Source organism: Suricata suricatta, chromosome 10, assembly GCF_006229205.1.
Source record: "Suricata suricatta isolate VVHF042 chromosome 10, meerkat_22Aug2017_6uvM2_HiC, whole genome shotgun sequence".
NCBI lineage: Eukaryota > Metazoa > Chordata > Mammalia > Carnivora > Herpestidae > Suricata > Suricata suricatta.
The window spans coordinates 59723200-59743161 of record NC_043709.1 but is presented as its reverse complement, the minus strand read 5'-3'; the positions used below and the strand labels follow the sequence as shown (position 1 = coordinate 59743161).

General features: G+C 45.3%; 1 long non-coding RNA gene across 2 annotated transcripts; it reads left to right on the top strand.

Annotated features, from left to right (window-relative positions):
- The first annotated feature begins 3281 nt into the window (after positions 1 to 3281).
- Positions 3282 to 18750, top strand: LOC115305598. 2 transcript variants are annotated; one of them, XR_003914874.1, is made up of 3 exons: positions 3282 to 3414; positions 10864 to 10995; positions 18499 to 18750. It is a non-coding gene; the product is annotated as an uncharacterized LOC115305598 (long non-coding RNA). The 2 variants fall into 2 exon arrangements; XR_003914873.1 differs by lacking the exon at positions 3282 to 3414 and adding an exon at positions 8997 to 9040.
- The last annotated feature ends 1212 nt before the right edge of the window (positions 18751 to 19962 follow it).

The following is a 19962-nucleotide window of genomic DNA, read 5'->3' as shown; positions in this document are numbered from 1 at the left end:
GACTTGGCTGAGTGCCCAGGCCTGGCCTCTGTCTTCCAGAATCAGACAGGGGCTTTTCCCAATAAGGAGCCTCCCAACTCTGGGTCTATTCATTCCCTTGCTGCCCCCACTCCCTCTCCCCTCTAATAGCTCCTCTGCCCTAAAATGGCCACGTTTTCCCCTCCTTTCCTCCTTCCCTTCTTCACATCCAGTTTTGGGCCCTAGGGGAGGGAAGGGGGCTAGGTAAGGGTTAAGGACTGCCCAGGGCCCATATGGATGGGTTTGGAGAAGTGTAATGGGATCTCCAGAAAATTGGAGAATCAGGTCACATGACCCAGGTATCTATAGGGGTGGGAGTAGAGGCACAGCTTCCTAGAGTTACTGTCTTTTCTTATAATAATAACGTATGCTACTGTTGTATATAGTATATATGAGTATAGTATTATAATACATACTATATATTATACTATGAGATCTTTACCGTATTAACTCATTTACTTGGCACTGTCACTGTATCAGGGAGCTACCGTTGAACCTGTTAAGAGGAGGGAACCGAGGCACAGAGAGTTTAAGTAACTAGTCCAGGGTAAGTGGAAGATCTGGGATTCAACCCAAGCAATCTGGCTTCACTTTAGGAGAAACCAACCCACTGGCTCTGTCTGTAGAATACTTGAGCCTCATTGGCAGAGCTGTAAGGAATGCCCAAGTGGCTTATAGGGTGATGCTCACAGAGGCTGCCAGTTAAATGTGACCCATTATGGACCCTTGGGTATTAGCATGGGTTCAGACTAAACACTGCCAGAGAGACATTGGTCTGTGGAAAAAAAAAAAAGCAAAATCCAAACCCCAAAGAATGTATTGTTGAGTGACATGCAAATGATATGCAGGTTAGCCCAAAAGCCGAATAAATGTGACAGGTGGGCTGGGATTGGAGCACAGGTGGGGTGGGGAGGCTAGGAGGGGCCCCAAATAAGATCTAGGGATAAGATGGAAGAAAGAGAAGAAACCACAGATGTGTGCGTGTGGAGGGCTTCCTTGAGCCCTTCTCCAGCCTTTGCTTATGTTCTAGGCATTTAAAAATAGTGATTTATTCTACCTACTGAGGTGGAGAAAGGAAGAGAAGAATGAGAATTCTTCTAGCCCTGACAGCAGACAGGGACCCCCTGGGATGCATCCAGGTATGGAAGTTCCAGCTTGAGCAAGACCCCCTCTTCTCTGGCTCTCAGTTTTTTCCTTCTTAAAACCAAAGAAATAGATGGTCCCTGAAGTTTCATCTCTAACACATTCGGATTCCTGTATAAGAATTCAGTGGGGAAAACCAGCGTGAGGGCTGGAGTCGTTGAGTGTGTGTGTGTGTGTGGAGGGGGAAGGACTAAACAAACACTTGGTAACTAGGATGAGCTCAGGGCTTTGAGGGAGAGGCTCTGCAGGGGGTGATGGGAAGGAAGCCAGGCCAGGCCAGGCCAGACCCTAGAAAACTGAATGGAGGATGAACTCATTCATCCATCCACTCATCCATCCATTCATTCATTCAACCATGTACCCTCAGCAATTACAACCTGGGTATCTGAGTTTCCCATCCAAGGAGGCTATAATGAGGCTAGGAGCTCTAGATGTCTAGAAGGGGCAAACTTTCAGGTTCCTCCCCAATTTTTGAGGTATTATGGGAACAATTAGCTAACAGTTACCAAGTACCAGGTACAGATCTAAGCATTACGCATATATTACCTCATTTAACCTCAAAACAATCTGATGAGGCAGCTGTTTATATCTTTCAAATTATTTCCCTATTTAATCTTCCCAACAACCCTCTAAAGTTAACAAAGCCATCTGACTGATGAGGAATCTGAAAAAGCAGGAAGAGGCAAAATTAAATTTCTTTTTAAAAATTATTTATTTTTAATTAATTAATTAGAGTGCAAATAAGCAGGGGAGGGGCAGAGAGCAAGTGAGAGAGAATTCCAAGTAGGTTCCACGCTGTCAGCACAGAGTCCCACCTGGGGCTTGATCTCATGACCTGTGACTTCATAACCTGAGCTGAAATCAAGTTGAGAATCAGACACTCAACTGCCTGAGCCACCCGGGCAGCACCCTCCCCCCACATTAGATTGCTATTAGGATGTTTCTAAGTGGTAAAGGTGGGAGGTCCTGGAAGGAATTGTGGGGATTGGCACTTCCTGTGAAGATCTGTTCTGCTCTGGGTTTCAGGACTGACTTAGCTGAAGGACAGAAGGGTGTGATTTTCAGCCCTTTCCAGCCTGACACTGTTACGGGTCAAGAAGGAGACAATGGCACCCTGATACCTTTGCCTTTAGAGATAGAGGGTATCTGGGTGGCTCATTGGTTAAGCCTCTGACTTCGGCTCAGGTCAGATCTCATGTTCGTGGGTTTGAGTCCCGAGTCAGGCTCTGTGCTGACAGCTAGCTCAGAGCCTGGAGCCTGCTTCCAGTTCTGTGTCTCCTTCTCTCTCTACCCCTCTCCCTCTCATGCTCTGTCTCTCTCTGTATCAAAAATAAATAAAACATAAAAAAATAAAAAAAAATAGAGATAGAGGGTATCATAGAGTTGGGGAATTACTTTAAGTCCTCTCTAGGAGCTTGAGAGGCCAGAGTCTGAATTCTGAGTGAACTAACTACCCTTTGTTTAACCAACTACCGGCTCAACAGCAGGATAGAAGGGCATTAGATAAACAGAGGGACTTCCCTATTGTTTGAGTTGATAGGGGAATCTTGCCTCCGGTGGGTGATTGTAAAGTTAATAGATTCTTCCATCCCCAGTCAGCGGGAGGTGGGGGCGTGAGTGGTTGTGGAGGTGGAAGGAGGGGGGATGGTAGTGGAGATGGAGCAGTTCCCCTGGATGATCTCTGACCAGTTAGAAGAGCCTGAGATTTCTGAGGAGGAGGAGGAGGAGGACACTTGCCAAAAGGGCACTTCGAGGGGAGGGTCCCTGTGTTGGGTTCCAGCCTCTGGTGAAGTCAGAGACATAAATCACACCTCCCAACTGCCCGTTTCCGCTTTGAGCTCAGTTCCCAGCCAAAAGCCCAGCTCTCCTGCCAGAGGAGTGAGTGTGGAGTTGGGGGAGGGACCAAGGAGTTGGAAGCCAGGGGTTGGGAATGGGAATCAGCTGGGAATGAGCATCTGGTCCCGTCAGAGTCACGAAATGGGCTCAGGGTGAGGGCTGGTAGAACAGGGAGCCTGGAGACCTTAACTGGGCTGCAGAGCTTGCTCTCATTCTACAGGGGACACACCCACAGCCACACCCAATCTGCTGAAATCTCCTTCGCACAAACCACACCAAGGTGACGTGCCTCAAGGCACAGACACCTACGGAGACACACCCCCACTCTTTTTCCATCCAGCTGTTGCTCACTTTTGCCAGAAAACCCCAGATCTTCCAGTGACCTGCGCTAAGAGAAAGGGGTGGAGCGTGAGAGAGGTAAGCGTATCCCGAATATTCATTAAGGTCTAGAAACAACCTCCTCTAGTAATTCCACAGCCCTTTCTTGTGCCCTTCCCCACAGGGAGACAGGCCTGGCTGCTCTTCCCTCTCACTTTAGGAGAACCTTGGCGTTGGCTGTCCTCTTGGGGTGCAGGACCTCCTCACTAGGCTGGAGAGAGAGCAGGAGGCTTCCACTCAGTTTGCCTGTTGGGTGAGGTAGATATTTGAGGGCAGGAAGTTGAGAAAGCAACGAAGACAATGGCGTTTTTCCACTGGCTGGGGTCCAGGTCACTGGGTCCCGTCTGACCCCAGCAGCACCTCCTACCTCTTCCTTTGGTCAGCTTCCCACTCAGGGCTCACTGGTGGGGAGAGGTAGGAGAGGCAGCGTTCCAGTGGAGGGAAGGCCTTTTGCCTCTGTCAGTCAGTCCTTTTTCCAGGTTCTGGATTGACTAGAGATTTGGGGGCACAAGTAACCTGGTCCAGCGTGGGACCATCCTGTCCGTGCCTGGTGTTACCTTTCATGTAATGGAGTTTGCCATGACCTCTCTATGGTATAGCTATTAAGTACACCTAAGGGGAACAATTATGGTTGTATTTTGGGCTGAGTTTGCCCTGCTCTGTTCTCTGAGTGGTCTGTTTGCATCCCCATTAGACGGGAAGCTTTAATGGAACAAGGACTGTGTGTCTGTCTGTTGATTTGGCCCTCAGACTAACATTAGGAAAATAATACATACACACACATATATATATTTCTTATTTTTGAGATAGAGAGAGACAGAGCACGAACGGGGGAGGGGCAGAGAGAGGGAGACATAGAATCTGAAGGAGGCTCCAGGCTCTGAGCTGTCAGCACAGAGCCCAATGCAGGGCTTGAACCCACCAGCCGTGAGCTCATGACCTGAGCCAAAGTCGGACACTTAACTGAGCCACCCAGGTGCCCCAATTTTTATTTCTTGATATGCAAAGTGATACCATGATAATCTAGGAGGAGGAGAGGGAGATCTTGGGAATGCTGGAATATAGGTTTTTCTAGAAAAGGGGAGGGAGTTCGGCCACAGCTCCCAGGACCACTTAAATGGGGATAAACTGATATTGAAGCCTCCCTCCGCCCCTACCTGTGAGGACCAGAAAAAGCCTCTCGCAATACAACCTCTAAGTCAGTCCCTTGAGTCTCAGTGATTCAGTATTGTTTCACTAATGTGACGAATTTATCTTTAGTTTTCTCCTGTGATTCTAGTGTCTGGTAGGCACTGTCCTCTGTATCATTCATCAAGGCCTGTACAAGCTTCCCCAGCTCCTTCTAACTCTCAGTCATGCTCCAGTCTTCTGAATTCTTGGCCTCACAGTCTGGACTATGCAGTCTAGCATTTAATTAAGCAGGGTATTTATAAAGTCCTTGGGAATACATTTACAAAGTGAGTACATTTGGAAGTACATATGATAGAAGCAACTGTAAATATTTTATGAAAGCATATTCCGTATCATTAAAATTTTTTTAATGTTTATTTATTTTTGAGAGAGAGACAGAGTGTGAGCAGGGGAGGGGCAGAGAGAGGGCGAGGGAGACACAGAATCTGAAGCAGGCTCCAGGCACTCAGTTGTCAGCACAGAGCCTGACATGGGGCTCCAACCCAGGAACCTTGAGATCATGACCTGAGCTGAAGTCAGACCCTTAACCGACTGAGCCACCCAGATGCCCCCCGACCTTTTTTTTTTTTAACTTTTTAATGTTTATTTTTGAGAGAGAGAGAGATTCCATATCACTTTTAATACCAATGTTTGCTTTTTGTTAATACGCTTTAAATCCGTAAGGGAGGTATATGTTATACTGGAAAGATGACCTGGGTTCAAATGCTCCCTCTGTCACTTAACGGATAAGTGACCTCGGCAAGTTACTTAACACTCCTGGGTCTCAGTACTTTCACCTGTGAAGCGGAGGTCATACCTTCCTTGATGTGTTGGGGGAATGAATACAGTGCTCGTCCGATCGCCTGCAACACTGCTTTACTGCAAATATTAAAACCTCATTCAATCTGGCTGATGCATCTGAAATCTATTCCAAGTCTGATAAGCTCTTTGAATAAAATGAGATGTATTTTATTGGCCAGTTCTCAGCACAGACATTACTTCCTCCAAGCCTTCCTTAATCCCCACCCAGTTCCCCAGATTTCTAGTCACTGCACCGTATCTTCTTGTTTGTCTTGCCCACTGTGAGAAATAAGCCCACTGACCCAATCAAAGGAGGGACACCGACACTCGGAGCACAGTGAAGCCAGACTTTAATCAACGTCCTTGCAAGAGCGAGTGTCTGATGGACAGGCACACTCCGGGGGTCACAGCAGACAATTTATCTCCTAGCGTGCAAGTCCCTCCCATGGTTCCTCATTGGCTGAGTACTACCGAGGTTACAACCTTACCCGGATGTCGCCTATGCCCAGAGAAAAGGCAAAAAGTAGTCTGATGGGAGCAAATGTACATTTCCTGAGATGACAGAGTCAGTCTCTCCTCCCTCTGTTCTTTGGCGCATGCTCTTTGCAAAGCCCACGAAAAGAAGTCTGTGAAACTGAGAGTGTAAGAAGAACCAAGAAGTGAAGTATCCAAGGGTTTGGGACTCCGTTTTGGGGGGGGGTTCACATATATTTCCAATAGGTTGTAAACCCACTGGTAGATAGATAGCACAGCTTTTATTTGATATTTCTGAAAATGAATCCTCTCCCTTACTTCTCATACCCACCAGACTCAGTTCTGTGAGGTGAGCGTCTTGTTTACTTCCGTGTTTCCATTGTCTGGGACATTGCCTAGTTTACTCAATATTATTGGAATAAGTTAAACCTTTTTGAAAAAGCAGTGGTGGGGTGCGTGGTTGGTTTAGTCAGCAGAGCATGTGACTCTTGATCTCAGGTTAGAGATACTAACTCTCTCTCTCTCTCAGGAAATCAATAAACATAAAAAGAAGTAAAAAAATAACAAAAGAACCCAATGATAAACATAACAGTGATATTACAAAATTAATTTCTGAACTGTATGACAATTTTTTACTTAAAATTAAAAAAAATTTTTTTTGTTTATTCATTTTTGAGAGAGAGAGAAAGAGAGAGACAGAGCATGAGCAGGGGGAGGAGCAGAGAAAGAGGGAGATACAGAATCTGAAGCAGGCTCCAGGCTCTGAGCTGTCAGCACAGAGCCCCACAAGGGGCTCAAACTCATGGACCGTGACATTATGACCTGAGTTGAAGTCGGTTGCTCAGCTGACTGAGCCACCCAGGCACCCCCGCCAAAATATTTTTAATGTTTATTTGTTTTTGAGAGATAGAGATAGAGAGAGAGAGAGAGAGAGAGAGAGAGAGAGAGAGAGAGAGAGAGAGACAAAGCATGAATGGGGGAGGGGCAGAGAGAGAGGGAGACACAGAATCTGAAGCAGGCTCCAGGCTCTGAGCTGTCAGCACAGAGCGCCATGTGGGGCTTGAACTCACAAACTGTGAGATCATGACCTGAATGGAAGTTGGATGCTTAACTGACTGAGCCACCCAGGGGCCCTGACTAATAATTGTTTTTATCAAGATAATCTTCTAGCAAGATGGCCCTTCTTGCTATCATGCTTTTGATAAACATCCAATTCTTGAAATGTACCTGGAGATGTGATCTAACTGCTTGTTAACCTTGTTCACCTGAGCTGTCCCCCAGAACTAGATTTGTAGGTGCGGCAGAGACCACTGTCTCCCAGGATCCAGTTTCTTCTTCTTCTCCTTCTTTTTCTCCAATAATATGACCCTTCCCCCCTGCTACCGCACACTGAATTTTAGCAGGGTCCAATGGCTGTTGGCTGGATGCTAACTACTCTGCCCAGCCTTTCTTTCTTTCCTTTAAAAAGTTTATTTATTTATTTTGAGAGAGGGAGGGAGAGAGAGAATCCATCCCAAGCAGGATCTGCACTGTCAGTGCAGAGCCAGACTTGGGGCTTGAGCCCATGAACCATGAGACCATGATCTGAACTGAAATCAAGAGTCAGACACTTAACCAACTGAGTCATCCAGGCACCACTCCCCTCCCCCACAGCCTTTCTTATAGTAATGTGGCCACATAAGCAAGTCTGGTAAATGGAATGTGAATGAACCAATGTGTGTAATTTCTGGGTCATGTTCTTAAAAAAGAAAGCTGATTGCCCTCAGCTTCCTCTTTCTCTCTTCTGCTTGCTGGGACATGGTGACAAACTAAGCAGCCACCTTCGGCCCAGCCATAGGAGCCACCAGTCAAGGACTACCTCCCTGTCTCCTTCTGGTGGATCCCTTTATTTGAACCACAGCGTGTGGGCCTCTTTGTTGCAGCAGCATGGCCTACATTTTCTGAAAAAAGATTAAGAGCACCATGAAATCCCAGCCTACTTTGAAGAATATTTTTAAGGAGTTCAAAAATCAAATTGAACAAGGTTCAATGAAAATAGAATCTGCTGAGGTCTAGTTTATTTTGATGGCACTTTGTGAAAAACTATGGGACTTGCTCTATCGTGAGCATACTCCAATTTCTTGCAGGTGGATAAACATCCGACCTCTTCTCTTTAGCATAATATGTTATTCACGATAACCTTGGAATCCTAGATGGATTGTGGGGTAGCTAGTCTCCAAGATGGCTCAGTGATCCTCATCTCATGGTATGCATGCCCTTCCTGTGTTCCCTTCCTACAGTGAATCATGTCTGGCCTACGTGATCAACACAATACTGTGGAAGTGACCTATGTAACTTCCAAGGCCAAGTCATACAAAGACATGGCAGTTTCTACTTAGTGTGCCTCTTGGAGGATCACTTGCTTTGAGGGAAGGCAGCTGCCGTGTGATGGTGACACTTAAGATGCTCTTCGGGGAGGCCCATGTGGAGAGCAGCCAGGGCCCTCCACCAAGAGCCAGCACCAACTTGCCAGAATTTGAGTTCATTCATGGAGTCACCTTGCAGTCCAGTGGCCAACCCTAGTCAAGCTTTCAGAAAACCACAGCACCGGTTGACATCTTGTCTGCAACCTCATGAGAGACCTTCGGGTCAGGACCAACTAGCTAAGTTGCTTCTGAGTTCTTGACCCACAGCAACTGTGTGACAGAATAAATGTTTATTGTTTTAAGTCACTGCATTTGGGGGCAATTCATTATGTATCAACAGATCTACCCAGTATGGATCATTATAAATTTCTTGAAAGTAGGATTCATGAGTTCTACCTATTTTACTTCAAGTTACTGCATCACCTCCCTTCCTACTTCCGCCTTGGAGATTAGAGCATACTGAAATACCTGGTGAAATATGAGAGGTGAAATGGCATTTCCCTTTGAAATTCAGTATGACGCATCTGAATGAGGAAAAACAAGATGTCAGTCTGTCTATGCTGACCATTTTTTATTTTCTGAGGGTATTTATGAGTCTCCAGGATGGAGATGGGGATAAAGCAGTAGAACTCAGGTCTCAGGGTGAGTATTTTTATTTGTCATTCTGGAATCTCCCCAAATTCTCCATTCTCAGTTCTTGAGTGGAATATGTTCTTATGCCTGGCTATATAGGGAAGCTTTGGTAAATGGGGAGTTTCCAGTATCCTATGGAAACTCACCTGGACAAAGGAAGTGAGACAGTGCCTGGAGGGAAGGTAAAGGGTTGGCTCTCTTCACATGATAAATTCAGGCACAAGTCCTTTCCCAGGGACCAGGTGAACATCGCACAGGTAGCCAGAACATTGCACAGGTAGTCCGCCCCCTGCAAATCTGAAACAGCAGGAAGGGACTTGAGTGAGGAGAGGGAGCTCTGCAGGCAATGGCGCAGAGATCAGAAAGAGACTTGCACCGGACCCAGACTCAGTGTGTGGTAACACGGCCGTCCCTTCTTATCTGCAGGGGATGTCTATCTGGATACCTGAAACTTAGATGGTACTGAACCCTCTACATACTTGTTTTCTCCTGTACATACATACCTCTGCTAACATTTAATTTATAAATTAGGCATACTTAGGGGCACCTGGGTGGCTCAGTTTGTTGAGTATCCAACTTTGGCTCAGGTCATGATCTCGTGGTTCATGGGTTTAGGCCCTGCATCAGGCTCTGTGCTGACAGTTTGGAGCCTGGAGCCTACTTCAGATTCTGTCTCTCTCTCTCTGCCCCTCCCCCTCTCATTCTCTCTCTCTTTCTCTCAAAAATAGAGCATTAAAAATTAAAAAATAAATTAGGGGGCGCCTGGGTGGCTCAGTCGGTTAAGTCTCCGGCTTCGGCTCAGGTCAGATCTCACATTCGTGGGTTCGAGCCCCGCGTCGGGCTCTGTGCTAACAGCTAGCTCAGAGCCTGGAGCCTGCTTCCGGTTCTGTGTCTCCTTCTCTCTCTGCCCCTCCCCCTCTCATGCTCTGTCTCTCTCTGTATCAAAAATAAATAAAACATTAAAAAATTTTTTTTAAATAAATTAAGCGCAGTAAGAGATTAACAACAATAAAATAAGACAATTGTAACAATATGCTGTAATGAAAGTTAGACATGTGATCTCTTTCTCAAAATATCTGGACTGTACTCCCCCTTCTGATGATGGTGATGTGAGATAATGCCTCCATGATGAGATCAAGGGAGGTGAATGACATAGGTTACTCCTGACCTTCTGACATCCTGTCTGAGGCTCATCTGCTTCTGGACCGCAGCTGACCACGAGTAACTCAAACTGTAGAAAATAAAACTGCAGACGGTGGCGGAGGGATGCTCGCGATGGATGTTACCTAGATAAGCATCACTTTATTTTTGACACAATAGTTTTAGATTCTTTGAGTTACAAGGTTGACTAGGGCCTCCAGCCTTTTCAGTACACAGATCAGGAGGTCTGGACCTGTGGACTTCAAATCCCTGCAGTGGTGGACGCCAGTGTGGGAACAGAGGTAGTGTGAGTAGGGACACTAGGAACTCAGAGCTTTCACTTCCCCCTCCTCTTCTAATAAATGGTTCCCTTCGTTTAGACATAGCTTGTGCCTGGGGTCACACAGGGTTCCGTGGATGCTCTATGGGTCACCCTCAACAAGGGAAAGTCAATCACTTCTCAAAACTAAGTAGCAGATATTAGAGGAGGAAGATATTCTAGACACTATCTAGTCCAATGTCCTCATTTTACAGATAAGGAAACCAAGACCCAGAGAAATGAAATAGCTTGCCCAAGGTCAAACAGCTAATGTGAGATGGAATCCAAGTATCTTTATTCCAAGTTAGTTCTTTCCACCACGCCACATTTGCCTTCACTACTCATTCCCATTTGTCCTACTCCCATTTATCTGGACTCCCAACCTCAAGTTCTGGGTTATATTCAGAAGGTCCATTTCTAGACTTTTCCAATGGGTGGGCGAAGATGAAGAATTTCTGCTATTGTTTTCAGATGTTGCCTCCTTTGCCTGCCTCCCTTTCTCCTGTTGCTCTCAGTGAGGAACTGGATCTTCTTCTTCATTTGCAGGAGGTGCCCTCAGAAGTTCTGGGTTCCATTCAGTTTGTGGCCGGGGAAGCTGATGGGCACAGTGCCCTGGGATGCCCTCCACTTTAGCAGGGTGATTGTATCCAACGGATGGTCATGGCCTGGCACCCACTGGTAAGGAGGGTGCCCACCCATGTCTTTACTTGGTGCCTGGGATCTATAGATGCCAGATGGCTGGCTGGATACATATGCTGCACCTTGCCTGGTCTGCTTGTCCTAGTTTGTGTCACTTTTAGATTTGTATATATGTGGGAATTTTAGAAGGGTGGTCTCTCCATGGGTGTAAGATGCTGGCATTTCCAGACCGGCGGGCAGAACACCTCACTGCCAACCTAGGATCCATGCTACACAGAACAGACCTGGACATCAGGAAACTCCTTCAAATGTCTCTGTGATCCCCCTCTTCCCATCTTTCCGCCACCATAGAGTTCTTTGTATCCCTCCTTCCCAGCCTGATATCAGAAGCTGAGGGGCCTTAGTGTGATGTCAGAGTCTCCAAGAAAGGGAAGGAAAAGAAATGGGGTGTAAATAGGTTTAGGTAAGCAGGGACTGGGAAGTGGGAAAGGAGCCTTGCTTATTTTCTCTCTCAGCTTCAGAAGGCTCTGGAAGCTACCTATTGCCCAGTATTTTCCACTGCAGCCCCAGACAGACAGACTGTAGCTCCACCTGCTGGACACCAAGGAGATCGACAACCCTGCTTTAGCTTTTGCTTTGGAACACAGAGACAAAAACTTCACTAATACTCCAGCTTTATTCCAAGGTTAAATTCTTCCTTTTCAGAATCTGTTGAGGCCACATTTTTATCTCTTAGAAACTGCCTTTTCAAAAAACTGGACTCTAGGGAGAGCTGGGTACAATTTCCCTATCCAAATGTGTCTCTAAGAGGCTGGATAAAGAGTCTCACCTCCTTGCTTCAGTTGGCGTAGGTGTGGGGTTGAAATCTGTGCCCTTCTTCACACCTGTTAACTGTGTCCACAAACAGAAAAGGACAGGTAGGTGAGGTTATACTTAGGCATAGATCACAGAGTCCCTGTTCACCTTAGGGGCAGGGAGAAGAAAAGATAAAGAATTGCCCTTGCCTCGTATGTCTCCTACCTGATAGAGGGACATGGGAGATCCGGGGCGGGGGTGGGAGGGTGGGTACTCATGGCGCATGCTCATACTCATTGCTATTCTCTTCCCATGCCCACTAGCGAAGACAACTCCTTTAGACCCACTAGAGATCATTCAGTCCATGTTGAAACCATGAAGGTCATTTCAGAAGTGAAGGTCATTTATAAGTAGTGATGGCTTTCAAATGAGTCTTTTATTGGTAAAATGCGACAGTGTCAGTAAGTACCTTTAAAATTGATTAGGACATACAATAATGTTAATCCAGGGAGGGTATAGGGCTAGGAAAACAAATGACACCAGATCCAGAAATCTGCTCTTTTCTCAGATTATATTGTGATCAACCAAGCTTAAGTAAAAAGCAGTCAGTTCTTTTTTTTTTTTTGTGCCTGATCTTGACTGAAAGGATGCCCTTTGTCTTTCAAATTTTTGTTAAAAAATTTTTTTTAATGCTTATTTATTTTTGAGAGAGAGAGAGAGAGAGATACAAACCATGAGCAGGGGAAGAGCAGAGAGAGAGGGAGACACAGAATCCAAAGCAGGCTCCAGGCTCTGAGCTGTCAGCACAGAGCCACTGCAGGGCTTGAACCCATAGATTGTGAGTTCACGACCTGAGGCAAAGTTGGACTTTCAACTGACTGAGCCACCCAGGTGCCTCTCAAGTTTTTGTTTTAAAAATTAGAAATCAAGGAGTAAAGACAATGTATGGGGATAATCTTGTGTTGTGTGTACTTCATGTCATCTGTGTATTAAGTATCCTCAGTTTATTCACTATAGTGCCTACAGTCAACACTATTAAACACTTTGGTGCATTTCTCCCCATTCGTACCTTTTAAAAATGTTTATTTATTTATTTTGAGAGAGAAAGAGAGTGAGCTTAGGGGAGGGGGAGAGAGAAGAGTCCCAACCTGACAGCGCAGAGCCTGACGTGGGGCTTGATCTCAAGAACAGAGAGATCGGGACCTGAGCTGAGATTGAGAATCCAACGCTTAACTGACTGAACCACCCAAGTGGCCCTCCCATTTATACCTTTAAATGATTTTATGATTCAGGTACCGTTCCTTTATTATTTTCATATTCTTAATCATTACTCTGTTATGTGATTAGTGTGGATAGTTTTAAGGATCCATTAAGGACTTTGGTCCTTAAAAACTCGAATAGTGTAATCATCTTCCTTGTGAACTCCTTTTTTTTTTTTTTATATTTGCTTATTTTTGAGAGAGAGACAGGGTATGAGTGGGGGAGGGACAGAGAGAGAGAGGGAGATACAGAATTCGAAGCAGGCTCCAGGCTCTGAGCTGTCAGTGGGGCTCGAACCCACAAGTGGTGAGATCATGACCTGAGGCAAAGTGGGACGCTTAACTGACTGAGCCACCCAGGTGCCCCCTTGTGAATTCCTAAAAAGCCTTTATTCAAAGTAACATGGGGTTTTAGAAACTACTGTACAGAAGAATGATATGAGGTGTACTGTGAAAAACAGATTCCTGTGTGCTGCTTCTAGATATTCTGATTTAGTAAGTCTGGACCAAAGCCCAGGCATCTGCATTTTAAAATAAGCACCCAAGTAATTATGATGTAGGTGATATTTGGATTACGCTTTGGGAAACAGTGCCTTTGACTATAAATGGCCCGAGGACAGGGCTGTAACTATAACAAATCTTCATGTATACATCCCATTTAATTTGCTGCGTGTAGCAATAGATATGGCATTAGGGTTTGGATCATCCTTGGCTAAGGACTAAACCCGACTCATTCACTCTCATCTCATTTATCTTCTGCACCCGAGGAGAGGCAGCCCGGGGGCCTCCCTGTCTGTTCGAGGCCCTTGGAAGAGAGGTTGCGTGTTATAACATTGAGTGGCTTTCTCTTTGACTTCTCTGAAATATGTCTGTGCAAAGTTTCAGTAAAGGCTGTACACTGTGATGTACTGGCCCTGGTGATTCTGCAGTCCTCGCTGGAGGGGGCTGAGCAGAAGCTGTCATTTTTCTCTACAGTTTGAAATGCACAGCTCAGGGGGCTGGGTTGAAGGGTGGGGAGCCCAGGGGACTAAGCCGGAGTTGGTAAACATGCTCTGAAGCAAACTAAGAAAGCTATTGGCAGGGGAGAAATGACCTGGGCCGCACGCGGAGCCTGTAACAACGACACAGCCTTCTCTGAAGAAACACAGCCCCCGGTGCTGCCGGTGTCTCCTATTTTGAAGGAAATAACAACTAAAAACAGTACTGGCAAACCAACCCTTGGCTAACATCTGAAGGTTTGTCTGGAAATTGTATCCTGAAAAGAAGTTTACATCAGAGAAGCAAGGGAAGAAAGGGCAAGTCTTGGAGAAAAAAAAAAATTAGGCCAGAAAAACTCAGCAAGCACCTCAAATAGCCCAGAGGAGGTTGCAGGGACACAGGGAAAGTTCTATTTAATCTCTCGCCTAGCTAACACAGCCTGGAGGCAGCTTTTAATGCACTTTTTATAACAAGCCTGGTATTTGAGGTTGTGATGAGCCTTTCTAGCTCCCAGAATCAGTGACTGTTCTTTAAAGAATTTCTTTTCCCCTTGACACCTGGGAACAGATTAACCAAAACTCCACACCTGGGAAAGTAGGGAACTCTGAAGTTGCTCTGGTGTGGCTTGAAAAAAACCCACAACATTAAAACAAAAATGTCTTATTTATTTTTGAGAAGGGGAGAGAGAGAGAGAGAGAGAGAGAGACAGACAGACAGACAGAGTGAACAGGGGAGGGTCAGAGAGAGAGGGAGACACAGAACCCAAATACAGGCTCCAGGCTCTGAATTAGCTGTCAGCAGAGAGCCTGACTCTGAGCTCGAACCCACAAACCGTGAGATCATGACCTGAGTTGAAGTCTGACACTTAACTGACTGAGTCACCCAGGTGCCGCTCTCTGGTATGGTTTTAAAACACTGTAGGGGATTCAGTACAGGGAAGGCAAAACCCCATCACTTTCTATGGTACTTTCTGCTTCTCCCACCTCGTCTAGATGGCATCAGAGACAATTTTAAGGTTGACAGAAATATTTTACAGAATGATCAAAAGCAAAGAAAGCCCTAGAAGTGCTTGTACAACCTTCTTAAAACAACAACAACAACGCTCATGTGTTTTGGGGGCACCTGGATGGCTCAGTCAGTCGAATGTTCGACTCTTGATTTTGGTTCAGGTCATGATCCCAGGGCTGTGGGATGGAGCCCCGCACTGGGCTGTGTGGAGCCTGTTAAGATTCTCTCTCTCCTTCGACCCCTCCCCCCCACTATCTTTCTCTAGAATAAATAAGAAATGTTTTTCAGTTGAATAACTAAGAAAACACAATGGTAGGGTTGGATTGAACCTCAGAGGTTACCTAAGTTCAGCCTCACTTTATGAAGACAAGAATGAGGCACGGAAAGTTGAAGGTTACCAAGGTTGCCGGGTGGTTTTAGACTGAGGCTAAGTTTGGAAGGACTCTCAGTACAATGTTACTTCTGTCAACTGCTTTCATAACCACTTCTCTCAAGTAGGTTTTGCCTGCCCCTGTCCACTTAGTACTCATGTACTGTAGCCACACACTTTTGACATTGTTTTTTTTAGGAGGGGGAGTAGATTGGCATATGGTACTTTTTTCTTTCAACTTTAAAAGTAACTGATTTCCTTAAGCAAAAAAAAAAAAAAAAAAAAAAAAAAAGACAGACCTAATCATATTATAAAGCAAATACTCAAAAACCTCAACAGGCCCTAGAGCAAACTCGCAATGCTTCAGGTGCTGATTATCTAGTTTCCTTTTTCCTTCCTCTGCTAACCATGCATTTGGATGTTTACGGAGGTCAGTAGCTCTGCAAAACTCCGATACTATAAAAGTTGTAGGATTGTTTGTGGCAGCTTCCTGATCCCTGGATTGTAGCTATGGTGCTATGATCTCAAACTCAGTATTCTAGTGGCTGTCAGAGACTGCAGCTCCCTTGGTGGGTTAGTTCATTAGAGTTCTGGGAATCACTTTTTGAGGCCCCGCCGTAGTCTGCTTCTCCAGATAGGTGATTTTGTAAGCACTTAATAATGCTCTGCATTAAGTTTCCTTTTGCTTAAAAATATTGAGATACTGAGAGTTTCTTTTTCCTATTCTAAACCTTGACTGATACAGGCATTTAGAGATAATTACAACCCGGGGCGCCTGGGTGGCTCAGTTAAGTGTCTGAGTTTGGCTCAGGTCATGATCTTGCGATTCGTGGGTTTGAACCCCACATTGGGCTCTATGCTGACAGCTCGGAGCCTGGAGCCCGCTTGATTCTGTGTCTCCCTCTCTCTGCCCCTTGTGCACTCACAGCCTGTCTTTCTGTCTCTCCCTCTCAAAAAGTAAATAGACATTAAAAAAATATAGTGCCTAGATCAGAGAGGCATAGAATCCAAGGAGATAACATTTAAGTTGAAACCTGAAGGTGGAACATGCTAGGCAGAAAAGTGTTGGCACAGAGAGGAAACAAATACATTTTAGGAAACAAGATGTGCCAAGGTACAGTCACTTAACAGCACAATGTTGGAGAGATGGTGAATTCACTATGGTTTGATTCTGAGCAGGGTGGGGAGGGAGCAGGGCAGAGTACCGCCTTTAGGGGCACCTGGGTGGCTCAGCTGGTTAAGCTCTGACTTTGGCTCAGGTCAAGATCTCACAGTTTGTGAGTTTGAGCCCTGTGTCTGGCTCTGTGCTGACAGCTCAGAGCCTGGAGCCCACTTCAGATTCTGTGTCTCCCTCTCTCTCTGCTCCTCCCCTGCTTGTGCTCTCTCTCAGAAATGAATAAACTTTAAAAAAAATTCTTAAAAAATGAATACTGCCTTTAGGGGTAGCAGACCTAACTCCAATTCTTGTTCCTCCATATAGTAATTAAGTAACTCTGGTCAAATCTTGTATATTCTATGATCCACAGTTTCCTTATCTACCAGATGGGGACCTAATAATACCTACTTCATGGGGTTATGTGGAGTTAATTGGAACTAATTTAAAAAGTTAATTTTTAAAAATGTTAATTTACTTTTGAGAGAGAGAGACACACACAGCTCTTGATCAGGGGAGGCGCAGAGAGAGAGGGAGACACAGAATCCGAAGCAAGTGTCAGGCTCTGAGCTGTCAGCAGAGAGTACAACTTGGCACTTGAACTCTTAAATTGTGAGATTATGACCTGAGCCAAAGTTCGATGCTCAACTGACTGAACCATCAGGTAAATTGGGAAAGAATTGCTAAATTAAAAAAAAATTTTAATGTTTTTTAATGTATTTTGAGAGAGTGTGTGAACTTAATTGTGGGAGGGGCAGAGAGAGGGAGAAAGAATCCCAGTCTGGCTTCGCAGTCAGCTCGGGGCCCAACTCAGGGCTTGAATCATCAACTGAGAGATCAGGAACTGAGCCAAAACCAAGAGTCGGAAGCTTAACCCACTCACCCCCCAGGAGGCCCAGGATGCCTGTAATTTTAAATTTATTCATGTATTTGGTACTTGGGGCTGGGAAAAAGTGTGTGTGTGTGTGTGTGTGTGTGTGTGTGTGTGTGTGTGTGTCTTTTAATGTTTATGTTTGAGAAAGGCAAGAAGGGTAGGGGCAGAGATAGGGACAGAGGGTCTGAAGTGGGTTCTGCATTGACAGCAGCAAGCCCCATGTGGCGCTTGAACTCATGAGCTGTGAGAGCATGACCTGAGCTTTCAACTGAGCCACCCAGGTGCCCTCAGGTGTGTGTGTGTTTTTTTTTAATGTTTTATTTATTTATTTTTGATACAGAGACAGAGCATGAGAGGGGGAGGGGCAGAGAGAGAAGGAGACACAGAACCAGAAGCAGGCTCCAGGCTCTGAGCTAGCGGTCAGCACAGAGCCTGATGCGGGGCTCGAACCCACGAACGTGAGATCTGACCTGAGCCGAAGTCGGAGGCTTAACCAACTGAGCCACTCAGGTGTCCCAGGTGTGTGTGTTTTTTAAAGAATGAATGTAACCTTAGCATTTTTGTAGCTTAAAGACTATTTACTGGGACGCCTGGGTGGCTCAGTTGGTTAAGCATCTGACTGGTTCAGGTCATGATCTCATGGTCTGTGGGTTTGAGCTCTGCATTGGGCTCTGTGCTAATAGCCCAGAGCCTGGAGCTTGTTTCAGATTCTGATTCTGTGTCTCCCTCTCTTTCTGCCCCTCCTCTGCTCACACTTTCTCTCAAAAATAAACAGACATTAAAAAAATGAAAAAAAATTAAAAAGACTGTTAATGAAAAGTATAACATAAAAAGAAAAGAGTTAAAGAGAAACAAAATTAAGGTAAAGAGAAAAGTGCAAATAACTTCTAGAAGGTACTGGAGGACAGAAGTGGGAGTAACAGCCAGCCTCCAAGATAGCCCAGTGATCCTTGTGGCTCCTGGTATTCGTACTCCAAAACCCCCTCCCACCGTGTAAAGGGTTCAGCTGTGTAACCAAAAGCATGTTGTGGAAGTACTGTTGTGTAACTCTTGTTAGGTCATAAAAGAATTTACAGGTCCATCTTGCTCTTAACTTTCTCTGAAGGAAGGCGGCTGACATATGAAGACACTCAGATTTTTGCCAATGGGCAGCACTGATCTGCCAAGCAAGTGAATGAGCCACCTTAGAAGCAAATACTCTAACCTCAGTCAACTGTACAGGAAACTGCAGCACCGGCTGACGTTTTGACAGCAATCACATGAAAGACTCCAGACCGGGATCACCCACCTAAGTCACTCCTTACCCATAGAAACCGTGTTTATTAATAAATAAGAAACAGATGTTTGTTATTGGTTTAATCCACTATGCTTTGGGGAAATATATTATGCATCAACTGGTAACTAATACACTAGGATATAGTACAGGTAGCAAGGGTGAGGTTAGCTTTAGAGAAAAGGGTACCGCTGAGATAAAGGAAATGTGGATGCTCTAAGGGTTTAGTCTGGGAATGGGAAAAAGAGGAAGTTTGATGACCACTATTTTCTCTAGAGAGTAGAGGCAAAGCCATCTGCTGAAAGTAAGGATGGGAAGTAGGGAGTATAAGAAGGTGCAGTGGTCAGCAGGTAAATTTGAAAAAGCCAAACAGGAATGAGCAGCTGAGTTAAGAAGTCATACAACTGCAGTGGAGTCAGTCAGTTGGCATATTTCTGTGATTTTCTACCACAATGCTCTAGAAGAAATAGAGTGTAAGAGATAGTGGGTTTCACTTGACCTGGGAATTGGTGAAGCAGAGACAGTAAAAAAAACAATGGGGTCAAGAGAATTCAGGGTGCTGATTTAGGCCACCCACTGGAGTGACTATGAAGTCAAAGGTGACAGACATGGAAATGAGTACAAAAGGAAACTCACAGCCTGGGAGAATGAGAGGTTAAGTGCAAATTACGATTTAGGGAAACAGGATGGGTCCAGAAGCCAAAAGCAGTAAATTAGAAATCAGAAATCCCTGGTTATGCTGAGAGCTAAGTACTAATAAGCCATAGATCTTCCACAAAGATAAAGTTTTCTGGGCCCCTTTTTCCTCCACCCTGAGTTAGAGTATGTAAAATATCAAGTAAGAATAGAGGTTTGCCTTAAGTGAGCGCTCAGCAACTATGTAATAACTTGTTCCTGATGTTTTAAAGTTTTATAGTATTTATTCATTTTTAAATGTTTATTTTTTGAAAGAGAGACAGAGTGGAAGTGGGGGAGGGGCCGAGAGCGAAGGAGACACAGAATCTGAAGCAGGCTCCAGGCTCTGAGCTGTCAGCCCAGAGCCCGAGGTGGGGCTCGAACCCAAGAAGTGTGAGATCATAACCTGAGCCAAAGTTGGACGCTTAACCGACTGAGCCACCCAGGCGCCCAGTTACACAGTATTTAATACACACATACGAAGCATAAGATAAAAACCAGGAAACCTACCACCCAACTTATTGAACAGAATAATATACTGTGTTTTTTCTTAATCCCATCCCCCCCAGCTTCTTCCCTGGAGAGAACCACTGTCTTGAACTTTGTATTTATCATTCCCTA